This window comes from Eucyclogobius newberryi, unplaced genomic scaffold (assembly GCF_026437365.1).
Source record: "Eucyclogobius newberryi isolate DKJ021-1_F unplaced genomic scaffold, fEucNew1.0.hap1 SCAF_17, whole genome shotgun sequence".
Taxonomy (NCBI): domain Eukaryota; kingdom Metazoa; phylum Chordata; class Actinopteri; order Gobiiformes; family Gobiidae; genus Eucyclogobius; species Eucyclogobius newberryi.
In genome coordinates, this window is record NW_027315801.1 from 33,045,309 (window position 1) to 33,052,997 (window position 7,689).

Genomic DNA, 7,689 nt, shown 5'->3' on the forward strand with positions numbered 1-7,689 from the left:
CCGCAGCAGAAAGCGTTTGCACCCCAAAGGTTAAATGAAGAGCGAAAGGGCCCTTCTGTCCAATTATGGCAGGACAAATGCTCCCACTGACCCAGTCGGGTTAAAGTTCAGCACAGCCATTGGGAGCGGCACACTTTGGCTTTTTGTGTCCCAGATGAGATGAACCTCCGCTGTGTTTATCTAAGTGACACCCAACCAACAGCAGGAGTAAAGTAATATGGGGGTTGTGTGTTGTCACTTAGCGGAATTCATTTAAAGACCAACCCTAGGTTAGGTCACAGCGGTGGCACAGGTACTTGTGCTTCCTTCTTGGTGGTAAAGAGCCCTGCCAGCCTAGTCTTTAATCTACCCTTTGATGCAGTCATGGAAAACTCAAGTTGTCCAAAGTTATGCGCAAATGAATAAATCCCCTCAGTAACTCCCACTTCCAGTTTGATCAAATCGCCCAGTTGCTCACCCAATCAAGTGCCCTCCTCGGTCTGAGGCGGTACTTGTGGTGTTAATACCTGCCGATACAAAGGCCCGGCGGAGTGTCCCATATCCGGATAGGGCTGGATTAGACTGTTCCTGAATCACTTCCTCCTAAACCCATGGGCCGCCATGGATTAGGTTGGAGAATTTAATCATCTGTACTTGTTAACTGGCAGGGCAAGATACAACGTTTTTTAACCAGCCTGTTGTAGAAGTTGATGCAGAGTGATGGGCTCTATGAATGAAATATCCCTCCTGAAATATAGTGCAGAGGGTCGATCTAATTTATCTACACACAAATACTCTACATGCACATTTCATTTGTGCGAACCAAATACGCCATGACCCAATATTGACATTAACCTTTGTACCACACCAGTTTTAATGTAGCTTATGACAAATGTTCTCTGTTGCCTAAATATTACATTTCTAAGCTATGCCAGTTTTGGCCAACAACATAAAACAATAGATCAAGATAATATTGTAAATACACCCTTTCATTCTGCTGCTGTTTTATAACTGTTCACACAAAGGGTCGGTCCCAAAGGCTTTAATCTTGGTCTGTAAATTGAGTAGAACAGCGTTTCTCAAGCTGTGGTACTTGCACCACTGGTAGTACACAAGGTCCTTTAGGTGGTACTCGGACGCCACTTCAGGTCAAGTGTTTTCTTTATTTAGTACGTTTGATTGAAATTCTTTGCTCTTCCTTGAGTAATTTCTCGTAGCTAAAACTATTAAGCACCTGCTAAGCACCTGTCTAAAAAGCTAGTGCTGCATGGAGTCACATCCAGATACATTAACACAATCTTGAAGATAATCCAGAAATGCGCCTCGGAACAATCCTTCAAAGCACCAAGGTCCGGCCGTCCGGAACACACCGAGCCCTATCAAAGCCCTAAATCTCTTCCTCTGTGAATCCATTTACCATGCTTTGCTCCGCTCCATCAGAAGGACCGTGACCCACCTCACTCCACCGTCCCCTGTGCGGCCCTGGGATTTTCTTCTCTCCAGGACTCCTCTCAGCAGGCCTCCTCCAGCCTGCCATAAGCTTGTTGGACACACATCGGGCGCTGAAGGGGAGCCGGTGCGTGTCCCAAGGTATTACAGGCCCTTAGATGACCTTTAATATGGGATCATAGGTCTGGATGATCCTGGGGCCCGCATGAGACCAGAGCCACAGGTCAGCCTCCCAGCATGCTCTCCTGTGGCAGCATGGACAGGCCCACAGAGGCTTGAGCGGATGAAGCTGGCGTGATGCAAACATTTATGGTGCTCCTGAAATCTTCATCAACGAGGACTGACCAGGTCTAAGATGTAACTCCCTGTCCTGTGAGAAGATGGTTTGTCAATTTAAATGTAAAAAACTAGAAAAAAAGCTCTTGAATTTGAGCTCAGGGGAGGAGCTAAAGCTAAGTATAAGTTAAAGTCGCAGTATAAGTCGCAGCAGCCAAAATATGCAAAATAGAGAAGAAAAAAACATCTGTAAGTGACACTGGAAGATGAAACGCGGTTGCAAGTGTGATAATAACAAATAGTATCACATATAAGTCGCTCCGGAGTATAAGAATAAATATAAATATAAGTATAAGTCGCACCTCGGCCAAAATTATGAAAAATGGTGCAACTAATATATAAATGTGATCACTTCCAACAGAAAAAGTTCAAAGGTTTTGCTCATGGATATTGTGCCTTGATCATTGTTTATTTCAGGTTAGTTGGGTTCGGCTGTTTGTAATGACATGAAAAGATAGAAGAAGAAAAGGAGAAGTGAAAAACTGATTAAAATACCACAAATATAACACAAATAAAAGTTAGAATGAAAAGTCATAACTTGAAGATAAATGCTGCTCTGTACTAGAAGCTTTGCCAATAACCGTGAAACATACACACCGTTTTTACCATAAGGCGATAACTTCTTCAGCGTCTCGTCTTAACATTTACAAACCAGTTTTACACAAGCATCTGTCCGTCCACGGTCGCCATAGTCCTGACACCACACCCCCCCCTCTCCTCCCCTGCCCTGCGGATTAGCCCCCTGCCCCCACTTGTACCAAACCACCACCCCTTTTGCCCTATTATCATATTTGATCCACAACTCCTCACCCCTCCTAAACCCTCACTCCTTTTTTTCTTACCCTCCCGCATGCACCACCAGCAAGGCGTGGCCGGCCCTCACAGAGGAGAGGCGGAGGACGGAGAGGCCGCGGCTTTGAGCGCCGAACAATCTGCCAGGGAGACGAAGAAAGCCCGGGCACTCAATTAAGAGCTGCCCATTGAGCCTGCGGAGTGAGCCTGAATATGGGCCCCTCCAAAGGAATGAGGTCCCATGAATAGATTGCGGCCCTTCATGAAATATTAAAGAGCGCACAGATTTCCCACAATATTTGTACACCTCCCTTTGTGGGGATTTCTCCCTCCATTGAGCCTGAAACTGTTAACACATCCGCTCGTCTGAGGCGCGGCTGCAGCACCTAAAGCTCCGGAATGAAAATCACTTCTGGTCTTTCCCTGCTGTTTTCTTTAAGCTTAAGTAACAAATATGTTTTAGATGCGGCGGAAATGTGGTCATTTGGTCCGGTCAATGACTTGGATACATTTTTAATAACTTGTGCATCAACAACTATAAAATATTTGATACTCACTATAAACATTCACTTTTTTCTGTGAATAAAAATGGTGATAATGTACAATAACTACTAAAAATGGTCTATCAATATTTCAAAAGTCCTTTTTTTAATCACATGTATTTTGTGAATGTGTTTTAGAGTGACAATAAGCATGTGATTTGAATATATTTGATAAAAAATCTAGATTGTATTCATAATTTATATACAAGCAAAATGTAATAAACGTTGATGGACTTGATTTTTATTTGATTGTACTTTTTAGTTGTAGCTACAGTGGACTCCGCCCCCTCGTCTATTCCTAATGTTCTGTCATCTCCACCTCCTCGGTCGTCCTGCACATGAGCTATTCATGAAGCAGATTACAGCATTTTAATGACCACTTGTTCTCACTGCGGCGCTGTCGTGTCATGCCAGGCCGAGCAGCAAGCATCTTCCTGGTGTTAGGAGGGTCACAGCACTAACTGCTGACCCCTGTCTTCACAAACACACTGCTGACCATCCAAACCAGGCCCAAAGGCACAAACCCATTCTGAAATATGAACTCTAGAAGCTTGTTGTTGACACCTTCAAATACTTCAAATACAGCACCGGTATGTATAATATTATTATACATTGTCTTTCCCGTATAGAGCTTGAGAATGGACAAATATCTTTTAATGGTGAGATCAAACGTCAAAAATGTTAAGTTAAAGCAGCTGTAGAGACATAGAGACAAATGACAATATAAGAGTAAAGAAAAGAGGAACAACCTGACCGTGGTCACTACTGGTGAATACATTTATCACCGGGTTTCAAATATTTTTCATTGAGGACATTTGAACGTTGTAGGGAGCAGAGGGCCACAGATTATGTGACAGAATTGTTCAAATTTTACTAGAAAAAGTCATACTTCACTTCACTTCATACGTCACTCAAGCAGGAAACCTGAAGGCAACAAAAATTGTAAGTAAGTAAGTAAGTCAATTTTATTTCTATAGCACCTTTCACAGACAGAAGTCACAAAGTGCTTCACAAAACACAGAATAAAACAATAAAAACACAAAAAACTTACAGTGAACAATACATATACAACAATATACAGTAAAATCAGTCCCTAAAACAAGTGCATTTAAAAGGCTTGACTAAATAAAAAGGTTTTAAGCTGACCCTTAAAAGCAGTAACTGAGTCCAGTGACCGTAGGGAGAACGGAAGATCGTTCCAGAGTCTGGGGGCAACAGCCTTGAAGGATCTGTCTCCTCTGGTCCGAAAACGGGTGCGAGGCACCAGCAACAGTTTCTGGTCCAAGGACCTTAGTGAGCGAGAGGGAGCGTATGGTTTAATCAGATCGCTGATGTACGATGGGACCTGACCATTTAAAGCTCTAAAAGTCAGAACAAGAATTTTGAACTGTATCCGGCATGAGACCGGCTCCAGTGAAGGGCTTTGAGGATGAAATGTGGGCCCTTCTATTTGTGCGGGTTAAGATCCTCGCTGCAGAGTTCTGGACCAGCTGCAGACGAGAGAGTTTCTTCTTGTTAAGACAGGAAAACAAGCTATTACAATAGTCTAAACGTGAAGACACAAATGCATGAATTATAACTTCCAGATCATTTTGAGACACCATTTTCCTGAGCTTAGAGATTTCCCTCAACTGAAAGAAACAGTTCCTCGTCAACAGCTTGGAGTGGTGCTCTAAAGACATGTCTTTGTCAAAGACAACGCCCAAGTTTCTAAGACTTGGTTTAGCAGTCTGACCTAAAACACCCAAGTACTGGTTTATCCCTGGAATGGCATCATCAGGGGCAATAATCAGAGTTTCTGTTTTGTCAGCATTTAACTGCAACGAGTTTTGACTCAGCCATTGTTTTATTTGCACTAAACAACTGACCAAGGAGTTCAGCTTCTGGATCTCAGAAGGTTTAAAAGAGCAATAGAGCTGAATATCGTCATGAACAGGTGATAGGACACATCACTAAACTCTTTAATGATCATTCCCAGGGGAATTGTATAAAGCAGAAATAGGACGGGACCCAAGACGGAGCCCTGAGGAACTCCACACAACAGATCAGCTGAATCAGACATTATTTGGTTTGCAGCAACACTAAAGCTCCGACCGGATAAATATGAGGAAAACCAATGAAGAACTGATCCCGATAGTCCAATCAGGTCCCTCAGTCTGTTCAACAGGATGTGATGGTCGACAGTGTCAAAGGTCAACCGTGCAGACAGATCCAACAGAACTAAAACCGTGCATTTTCCAGAATCAGCAGACATAATGTCACTGGAGACTTTTAACAATGCGGTTTCCGTAGAATGATGTTTGCGGAAACCAGATTGAAAAGAGTCGTGAATGTTTGACTGATCAAGGAAATCTGACAATTGTTCAGAGACCACCTTCTCAAGGATCTTGGACATGAACGGGAGCTTTGAAAAAGGTCTGAAACTTTTGGGGTCTGTCGGGTCCAAGTTTGTTTTTTTCAGTAAAGGCTCAACTATGACATGTTTAAATGGACCAGGAAACACACCAGTAGAAAGAGAGAGATTTACCATGTTGGTAACCCAGGGGCCAATAACATCAAACACTTTGAGAAAGAGCCTGCAGGGAAGGGCATCTGATGTACAAGAGGAGGGTTTCATCTTGGTCACCAGAGCTGAGATGTCTCCTAGAGTGACAGGCTTAGATTGTGCCGCATTTGGCCTGTAGAGGGCAGGATAAGGGCTTTAGTTTGGATCTTAAAATCTACTATTTTTCTCTGTTTCTTCTGGTTTTAACTTTCAGATTTTTACAGCAAATTAATGAAATGTGATTTGTTTTAGTTGTTGCTTCCTCAGATCATTCAATCATCCTGATGCCTCTTCCAGTGTGTCTGCTCCCTCTCTCCTTCTGTCCATCCCTCTATCCTTCTGTTCATCCCTCTATCCTTCTGTCCATCCCTCTATCCTTCTGTCCATCCCTCTATCCTTCTGTTCATCCCTCTATCCTTCTGTTCATCCCTCTATCCTTCTGTCCATCCCTATATCCTTCTGTTCATCCCTCTCTCTCTCTGTTCATCCCTCTCTCCTTCTGTCCATCCCTCTATCCTTCTGTTCATCCCTCTCTCCTTCTGTCCATCCCTCTCTCCTTCTGTTCATCCCTCTATCCTTCTGTTCATCCCTCTATCCTTCTGTCCATCCCTGTATCCTTCTGTTCATCCCTCTCTCTCTCTGTTCATCCCTCTCTCCTTCTGTCCATCCCTCTATCCTTCTGTTCATCCCTCTCTCCTTCTGTCCATCCCTCTCTCCTTCTGTCCATCCCTCTCTCCTTCTGTCCATCCCTCTATCCTTCTGTCCATCCCTCTATCCTTCTGTTCATCCCTCTATCCTTCTGTCCATCCCTCTATCCTTCTGTCCATCCCTCTATCCTTCTGTTCATCCCTCTCTCCTTCTGTCCATCCCTCTATCCTTCTGTTCATCCCTCTATCCTTCTGTCCATCCCTCTCTCCTTCTGTCCATCCCTCTATCCTTCTGTTCATCCCTCTCTCCTTCTGTCCATCCCTCTATCCTTCTGTTCATCCCTCTATCCTTCTGTCCATCCCTCTATCCTTCTGTTCATCCCTCTATCCTTCTGTCCATCCCTCTATCCTTCTGTTCATCCCTCTCTCCTTCTGTCCATCCCTCTATCATTCTGTTCATCCCTCTATCCTTCTGTCCATCCCTCTATCCTTCTGTCCATCCCTCTATCCTTCTGTTCATCCCTCTATCCTTCTGTCCATCCCTCTATCCTTCTGTTCATCCCTCTATCCTTCTGTCCATCCCTATATCCTTCTGTTCATCCCTCTCTCTCTCTGTTCATCCCTCTCTCCTTCTGTTCATCCCTCTATCCTTCTGTTCATCCCTCTATCCTTCTGTTCATCCCTCTATCCTTCTGTCCATCCCTCTATCCTTCTGTCCATCCCTCTATCCTTCTGTTCATCCCTCTCTCCTTCTGTCCATCCCTCTATCCTTCTGTTCATCCCTCTATCCTTCTGTCCATCCCTCTATCCTTCTGTCCATCCCTCTCTCCTTCTGTCCATCCCTCTATCCTTCTGTTCATCCCTCTCTCCTTCTGTCCATCCCTCTATCATTCTGTTCATCCCTCTATCCTTCTGTCCATCCCTCTATCCTTCTGTTCATCCCTCTATCCTTCTGTCCATCCCTCTATCCTTCTGTCCATCCCTATATCCTTCTGTTCATCCCTCTCTCTCTCTGTTCATCCCTCTCTCCTTCTGTCCATCCCTCTATCCTTCTGTCCATCCCTCTATCCTTCTGTTCATCCCTCTATCCTTCTGTCCATCCCTATATCCTTCTGTTCATCCCTCTATCCTTCTGTTCATCCCTCTCTCTCTCTGTTCATCCCTCTCTCCTTCTGTCCATCCCTCTATCCTTCTGTCCATCCCTCTATCCTTCTGTTCATCCCTCTATCCTTCTGTCCATCCCTCTATCCTTCTGTCCATCCCTCTATCCTTCTGTTCATCCCTCTATCCTTCTGTCCATCCCTCTATCCTTCTGTCCATCCCTCTATCCTTCTGTTCATCCCTCTCTCCTTCTGTCCATCCCTCTATCCTTCTGTTCATCCCTCTCTCCTTCTGTCCA